The 7,413-nt window shown below is 36.4% G+C and overlaps 1 pseudogene; it reads right to left on the bottom strand.

Annotated features, from left to right (window-relative positions):
- Positions 1 to 834: 834 nt before the first annotated feature.
- On the bottom strand, positions 835 to 4,190 carry LOC114420543 (annotated as a pseudogene).
- Between the last annotated feature and the right edge of the window lie 3,223 nt (positions 4,191 to 7,413).

Genomic DNA, 7,413 nt, shown 5'->3' with positions numbered 1-7,413 from the left:
ATGAGTAGGGGTCATAGTGGTTTGAAGTAAGTTTAAAATACCATCTAGGGTTCTAACAATGCTACATAATAACTCAATCGGACAAACAAACAAAAATTCATGATTACACATTAACATTGTGTTAACATCAACATCATCTTTCAGTTGCATACATTCAAACCGAAATTGATTACCTGCATATGTGAAAGGCTGCCGGTAGTAAATTTCATCCAAAAATTGTTTGTCGGTTAGCTTAAGGGTATTGTGTATTCTGGTTTTTAACGTTTAAAAATCACAATCGTTAGGTACTCGAATGGGAACTGGAGTGGAAGCTTGAAAGGAAACACCACTGTCATTGTGAACAATGGATCCATTTGGAAAAATAAAACCTAATGTGGAGTTCACAACTGTCTGACTGTTTGTCTCTCCCAAGAATGCCATAGTTTTTTGTAAAAGTCGGGTTATGACTGAAACTTGTGGTTTTTTACAGTGTTAGGTTGTGTCATATATAGATGAGTTTTAATATCAGTGCTGCATTTTTTAAAGATTAAAAATACGCATGCACATGCTTTCTGTATGTGTTGTCAACTACACCAATGACATGACATGCTTTAGCTTGCATCAGATCTGCATGTGTAGTCATGTTGTGCAAGGTCCTTTCGCACGCTTTATGTTAACGCAAACAACAATTTATCATACACATTTTTTCACAATGTGTTGTCAACTCAGACAATGATATATCATACATGCTTTTTTAGAATTAAGTAATAATTTTGTTGTGGACATAACAAATATACAAAGACACATAAATGTGAATATTCAATTCAAAACGATCAATCATTATAAATTACATGTTCAATCATCATTTATGTCAACATAGTCTCTCTTGAACATCATGAAGCTCTTGTAATGCTGCATTCTGCTAATATATGGATTTGGCCACGGCTTCGCCTGAGGATGACAATTGCTAGACCATAACAATGCTATAGGCGGTAAGGGACAACGTTCTTTTAAATAAACCTGTTGTACATGCGAAAAAAGTGTTAACTCAATCCTACAAAACTCATTGCATAAATATAAAAAAAAAACACTACATATCTACAATGTACCTCAAAAAAATGATTGTCATACACATGATCGATACAAATTATACGATGCAATGAAGAATTTGCCAGCGGTTGACTTCTAAGAGGAAAGAATGTCGTGCTTTGTTGTTTAGACAAGGATACAACAATTGCGTTATACCTTGATGCAATCACATGTCCCATGTCTGTTATATCCATCCACTTATCCGTAGGCACCTGAATGAAACAAATATACACGTCAAACTTAATTTCAAAGTTAAGTCTTAAAAATCAAATACATAAATTACATACCTTGGTTAACCCATCAATAAGTAGTGACATCCTTAATTCTTCAAATCTCTTCATGCCACCAAAGAGCTTGATATAGTCTTTTGAGAATTTGGCAAGTTCTTTAAGCAAATGGTTGCAGACCACCGACCAAGAGTCTTCACCCATACCTAATAAACTGGCAATCGACCGATTTCCATAGTTACCATCAGCTTTGACATCAACAATCTTATCAATAAAGTCGTGCATAAATGGCTGAAACTGGTCCAACATGGGCATTATCGTTCTTTGATTCGGTTTCTCAGAAGATGATGTAGTACGCCTCATCGACGAATTGCTATTTTGCATAGATTCAAAGGCATCTACATACTCCCAGTAAGATGGATCACGCTTTGTTGACCTTGGGTTCCTGCTCATAGCTTTCTTCGATGCCCCCTTTGTGTTAACCTTTGCTGGAGGAGGACACATCGAATTCTGATCAGGGTATGCAATTTCCCAAAGTTTAGTCTTCAGAGTAAACTTACCACAAACATCAAGTTCTTTGAATCTTTTGGATATTGTTTCTATTTCTGCCTTGATGCTCACTTCGAGCTCAGATAACCCTTGGTCTCCTCCAAAACATATGGATTGAATCCAGTGGGATGCAACCACCAACATATTTGGATAGCTCACAAGCACAAGGAAGACCAAGCGTGGTTCTCACCATGCAACCACAACTTGAGGGATTCTTGCCAGCATAGTCAACACGCTCTAATTCAGCAGCAATCTGATTTAAAACATACCTTGAAACCATTCCAAGAAGCCTATTGTATAAGGTTTTTTTGAACACATGTCCAATGACATGTGTACTTGTTTCAAATGATGCTTTAATCTCCATGTGCTGCAACGTAGTCATGTTGTTCATGGCATCCCACACACTGCATAAGTCTCCAAGGCTATTTTGTAACAATCTTTTTAAAGACGAGTGAGCATATTCAACCCTACATTTCAAATACACAAATAAAAATAAACATATACAATAACACAATTCCATTAATTCATCAACGTTAATAGAAATAGTTGAACAGTTTCATACCTGTTTATTGTTATGTTTCCTAAGTGCATCACCTTATTAGTCTAGGCGGAAACAAATTTTTCCTTGTGTGGTATTATCCATGTTTCCTTGACATAGTCAACAAACATTGGCCAAGGTGCACAAGCCATTTCGAACTTTTTCAGACATTCATCAAACTGATATTCTAAAGGACAATCAGTCAGACATCCCCAGGAATCCATGACATAATCCCAAGCATTTTTTTGCCCAATTAGTTATTTACATTTGGCCTTCACATTCTTGTTTATGTGAAAGCTGCACAACAAATTTGTACAGTCAGGGAATACAGCCTTCACTGCATTCATCAATGTTTGGTCTCTGTCAGTGACAATAACTCTAGGGAGGGCATAACGCTTTAAAAAAAGGCCTCGAAAGCGTTGTAAAGCCCATAACAAATTATTAACGCGTTCACCCTCCACATATGTAAAATCGACAGAGAATGTCATCCCAGTCGGTGTCACCTCAACAAAATCGAGCAGTGGGAGTCTGTACCGGTTTGTTTTGTAGGTGTTGTCTATCAAAAACACCAAATTACATGCATTGACTAACTTCACTACATCAGGGTGACACCAAAAGATATCACGAACCACGTCTTCATCCTTTATTCTGTGCCAATGAATATACTGATCACGTTCAAGAAGTTTCATCAGATGTTGCATTTCAAGATCGCTTTCTCTTATGGAAGAACGGAATGCACTTCTTGCATTGTATATCTGTTTAATGGTCGTACAACTATTGGCATTGTGTTCCTTCAGAGTTAGCATAATGTTTCTTGGCTTCACCATGGACTTCGTCATATCAGAAATAAGTGTTTTTTCAGCTTTAGTCAATTGCCCCACATATGGATGTCCAACTAATGACTTGGCCAATTCATGATTATGCACTCCATAAATCAACTTCACCATCCAGCCTTCTCCTCCAACCACTGGCTTGCAACGAAGCTTGAAGGGACACCCACATTTCCTAGTCCTAGTGTCTTTTCTGATAAATTCTTTTTTCCTACACCTATACTCACCACTCCTTTCACAGCCAATTAACACAAACGTAGTCCTTCCTCTACTACCTGTGTTTGTGTCTGACCTTAAAATCACCGCCACAAATCCGTTTTCATGAGCAACGGATCGAGCCCATCGTAAAATATCCTCTCGGCACTCAAACACCTACAAAGCAATCCACATAATTTAAGTTTTCTACCAGTATTCATTTTATTAAATCTGTGACAAACATTAACATTATAACCTGAGAAGTATTAAACGCATCGGAACAATCAACGTGGTTCATTCGCACCACATGCTTCTTCATTTTCAAAATCCATTTAACCAACTCAAATTAATAATTTAATAAAACTTATTAATATAATTACAAAAACATTAAATATTTAAGAAAATACCAACTTCCAGATCAAGTTGATCCGTAAGTGACTTCCGGATCAACTTGATCCGGAATTTGATATGGTTCTCTTCCGGATCAAGTTGATCTGTAAGTGACTTCTGGATCAACTTGATCTATAACATTTTCGTACCATCCCGACAGCAGCACCACCTTCTGCATACCTCGGATGCCGCCGACGACCACCGCAACACTCAACACCGGTACCTTCACCTACACCGCACCTAACCGTTCACAACAAACCCACGAACCAGATACAATGTGATGCAATCCTACCCCCCAAGGGCATTGGATAGAAGACTCCAAGAAGATTGGGCCAAAGATGCAAGAGAAGGTCCTAGGGTTCTCATGAGCCTTAGGGTAGATTTCAGGCCCATGGGCTAAGTATGAGCCCACTTATCTTTGTACATATTAGATTAAGGTTTCATTAATTTTGGGTCTTGTACTTAGGGCTCCATAATATAGGTAGGGTACCCTAGAAATATAGGATTTTCCAGCCCTTGTATTTTAGGGCACCTAGACTAGTTTTTGTATTAGGGGTAGTTTTGTAATTTCACATGCACTAAGTGAATATTTGATGTGTGTGGTTGGAAATAAATTTAATTGAATTGGTAGAAGCCCAATCCAATTAAATTTTAGAGGGGGAGGTGAGCATTTTCTTACTACACCCCATTGCCACATCATATAGTCACACTTTGTGCATGTCCTTCATGTTTTACATGCCTCATGACACCTAAGCACACTTAGTGGAGAATCTTGGAATTGATCTTGGATTAGTGGGCTGAACCATAACTAAAATTCACTAATTATAATTAGTGAAATTTTGGCTCCAAAGTTTGGCTCCACAAATTCAATTTCAAATTCAAGTGAAATTTGAATTGAAATTCAAATTTCCCTCCAATTTTGTGTGACACTTTGGCTATAAATAGAGTTCATGTGTGTGCATTTTTTTGAACTTTGATCATTTGAATATTAAACTTCAGATTTCAGAGCTCTTTTAGAGCACAAAATTTCATGCTCTTCTCTCCCCCTCCCTTCATTCATCTCCTTCTTCCTCCAAGCTCTTATCCATGGCCTCCTATGGTGGTGAGCTTCTTCTAGACTCATCTTCTCCTTGAAGAGGCGTCTCCTCTCTCTCTTCCTTCTCCATTCCGCTGCCATTCATATTCCAAGAAGCAAAGGAATCCATTGATGAAGAAGATCCTAGGCCTACAAGCTCCAATGGAGTTTACATCATGTGGTATCAGAGCATCTTCATCTAGGTGATGTTCTTTTGCTTCCTCTATCTTTTTGTTCGGTGAATTCTCTTTAATTCCTTGTTCTTCATCTATTCTCCGTGTATATCCTCCATTGTCTTGTGTTTTGGTACTGTTTAGAGTAGATTCAAAAAAAATAAACCGATTAAATCTTAGATCTACACTTATTCTTGCATTTCTATGGTTCAAATTTTGTAGATCTACTCTTGAATCATGTTTTGGGGTTTATTTTAGGATCTATCATTTTTCATTCATAATATTCTTGTGCTGAACCTTTAGATCTAAATTTTCTTCCAAAATATTGATTAGAAAAAAAAACACAAAAATCTAAGTGTAAATCACTTAATCCATGTTGCCTTAGAGTCATGTTTAGTCATAGTAATTGTCACATTATGTTCTAAGTTTGTGTTGAATTTTTATTTTGTTTATTGAATTCTAGATACATTTGTTCATGTATTATTGTCATTCTTAGCCTATCTTTTGAATTTTGAGCATAATTCATGCATGTTATTTAGTTCATAACATGTTCTAAATCAATTCCTAGAAGTAGTCTTGTTGTTGAACTCTTTTTTGTTTTCTAAGATTCCTACATGATGCCTATGATGAAGTTGAGTTGTGGCTGGATTTGTGAATCAAAATAAGTCTTAAGCTCTCTTCAATTGTGTTATTCAAGATAATTGAGCATAAGCAAACATAAATTGTAACTATCCTAGCCTTAAGTAACATAAACACTACTCTTGACTTCTAGGTTGAAATCGCTGGTGCTGGCAGCTTGAACATACGAACTTGTATAAATTACTGGGAATTGGTCACTACGTGTTTTGAGCTGAAATTTTTACTGAATTTTCTAGACATCTGGACCAAAATTATGAAAAAAAACCAGTCGATTTGAATTAAGGGAAAAAATAATAAAAATCACACAAGTTGGCAGAAAAATCAGTGTCCAGGAAAAAAAAAGTGAAAGGGAAATGTGCTTGTTGTTTTGGCTCAAAATTTGTTCTATAATTGGTGCCTATTTTATACCAATCCTAGTTATGAAATTTCAATTGAAAGTTATTGTGAAAACAAGTGCCAAAACTAGAGGTTTCTTGAGTCTTTTTTTTTTAGTTTTTCTACTCTACTCTAGAGCCATTCTAGATTTCTCTGAGTCCTAGCTTGACTTTGTGTGTTTTTCATTGCTTTAATTGTTGAATAATCCTTGAAATTTTGTCTTGTAAAAACTCTATTGGTTTAGCTTTCATTTCATTTTTTTTGTCATTGGTTATTGCTTGTCTCTTTGTTTCCTTGCTTGTGAGTTGCCATATAGGGAATTGGAAAGGAGGATTGGTGCCATATCTTGAAGAATTTGAGTCAAGAAGGAAGGGGCCAACCACCTTAAGAGCTATTGGACTAAGAAGCACTCCAAATTGAGTGAAACACTAAAGAGAGAATAGCCACCACAATTGAGGACTTTTTTCTTTGTAATTTTGTAATTGGCAATTTGCTTTGCTTTCAAATTTTGTAACAAAAAGGCCTTTCATTGGAAGTAAGTTGGGAGCCTCCACTAGGTCACCCTACTTCCATTTGTGTGTAATAATTTTAGGCAATTTTCCCTTAGGATAGTGAGTGTTTTTTTGGGAACCTTAAATGAGGTCATCCAAACACTCTTAGGATCCATCTAGTTTGCATTTCTTGCACTTTAATTTCTTGCTTACTTTCATAGCTTATTTCCTTTACCCTCCATTGTCAAACCGCCTAGATAGCTTGCCCTATACCAATTAGTTTTTACCTTATCTTTCACACCTCTTTTAGTGTTTATTTTGGCTAGTTTCAATCATAGTTTCTTTTACCTTTTGTTTTCAAACCCCCAACAAGAAAGAACCATAACTTAGGAACCAACATGAGTCTTCATTCTTCATCTAGTGTTAATGGTGAGGGTTCTAGTCCTAAGGACCCCTTGTATAAGATATTAGATGAGTTGAGATCCCTTAAGTTGTGGAAAGAAAAACAAGAGAGAAAAGAAAAAGGTAAAAAGAGAGTGGAAGAAATAAGTCAAGATGAAAGAGAGAAAATAAGAGAGGAAGAAAGAAGAAAAATAATGAAAGAAATGAAAAGAGAAAAACATGCTTCCTTTAGTAGTCATGACTCTTGCAAGAGTTTAAGTGAAGAACTTAGCGACTATTATAGAGGGCGCCATAGTTCACATACTAAACATCACTCCCAAAGAAAAGAAAAGGATAGAAGGCCTCAAGAGGTTAACATTAGCCTCCCATATTTCCATGGAAAAGATAATGTTGAGGCCTACTTAGATTGGGAAATGAAGGTTGAACAACTCTTTGCTTGCCATCATATTAGCGAAGAGAGA

This window comes from Glycine soja, chromosome 7 (genome assembly GCF_004193775.1).
Source record: "Glycine soja cultivar W05 chromosome 7, ASM419377v2, whole genome shotgun sequence".
In the NCBI taxonomy this organism is placed as follows: Eukaryota; Viridiplantae; Streptophyta; class Magnoliopsida; order Fabales; family Fabaceae; genus Glycine; species Glycine soja.
The sequence above is the reverse complement of the archived record's forward strand: the minus strand, read 5'-3'. Positions and strand labels throughout refer to the sequence as shown.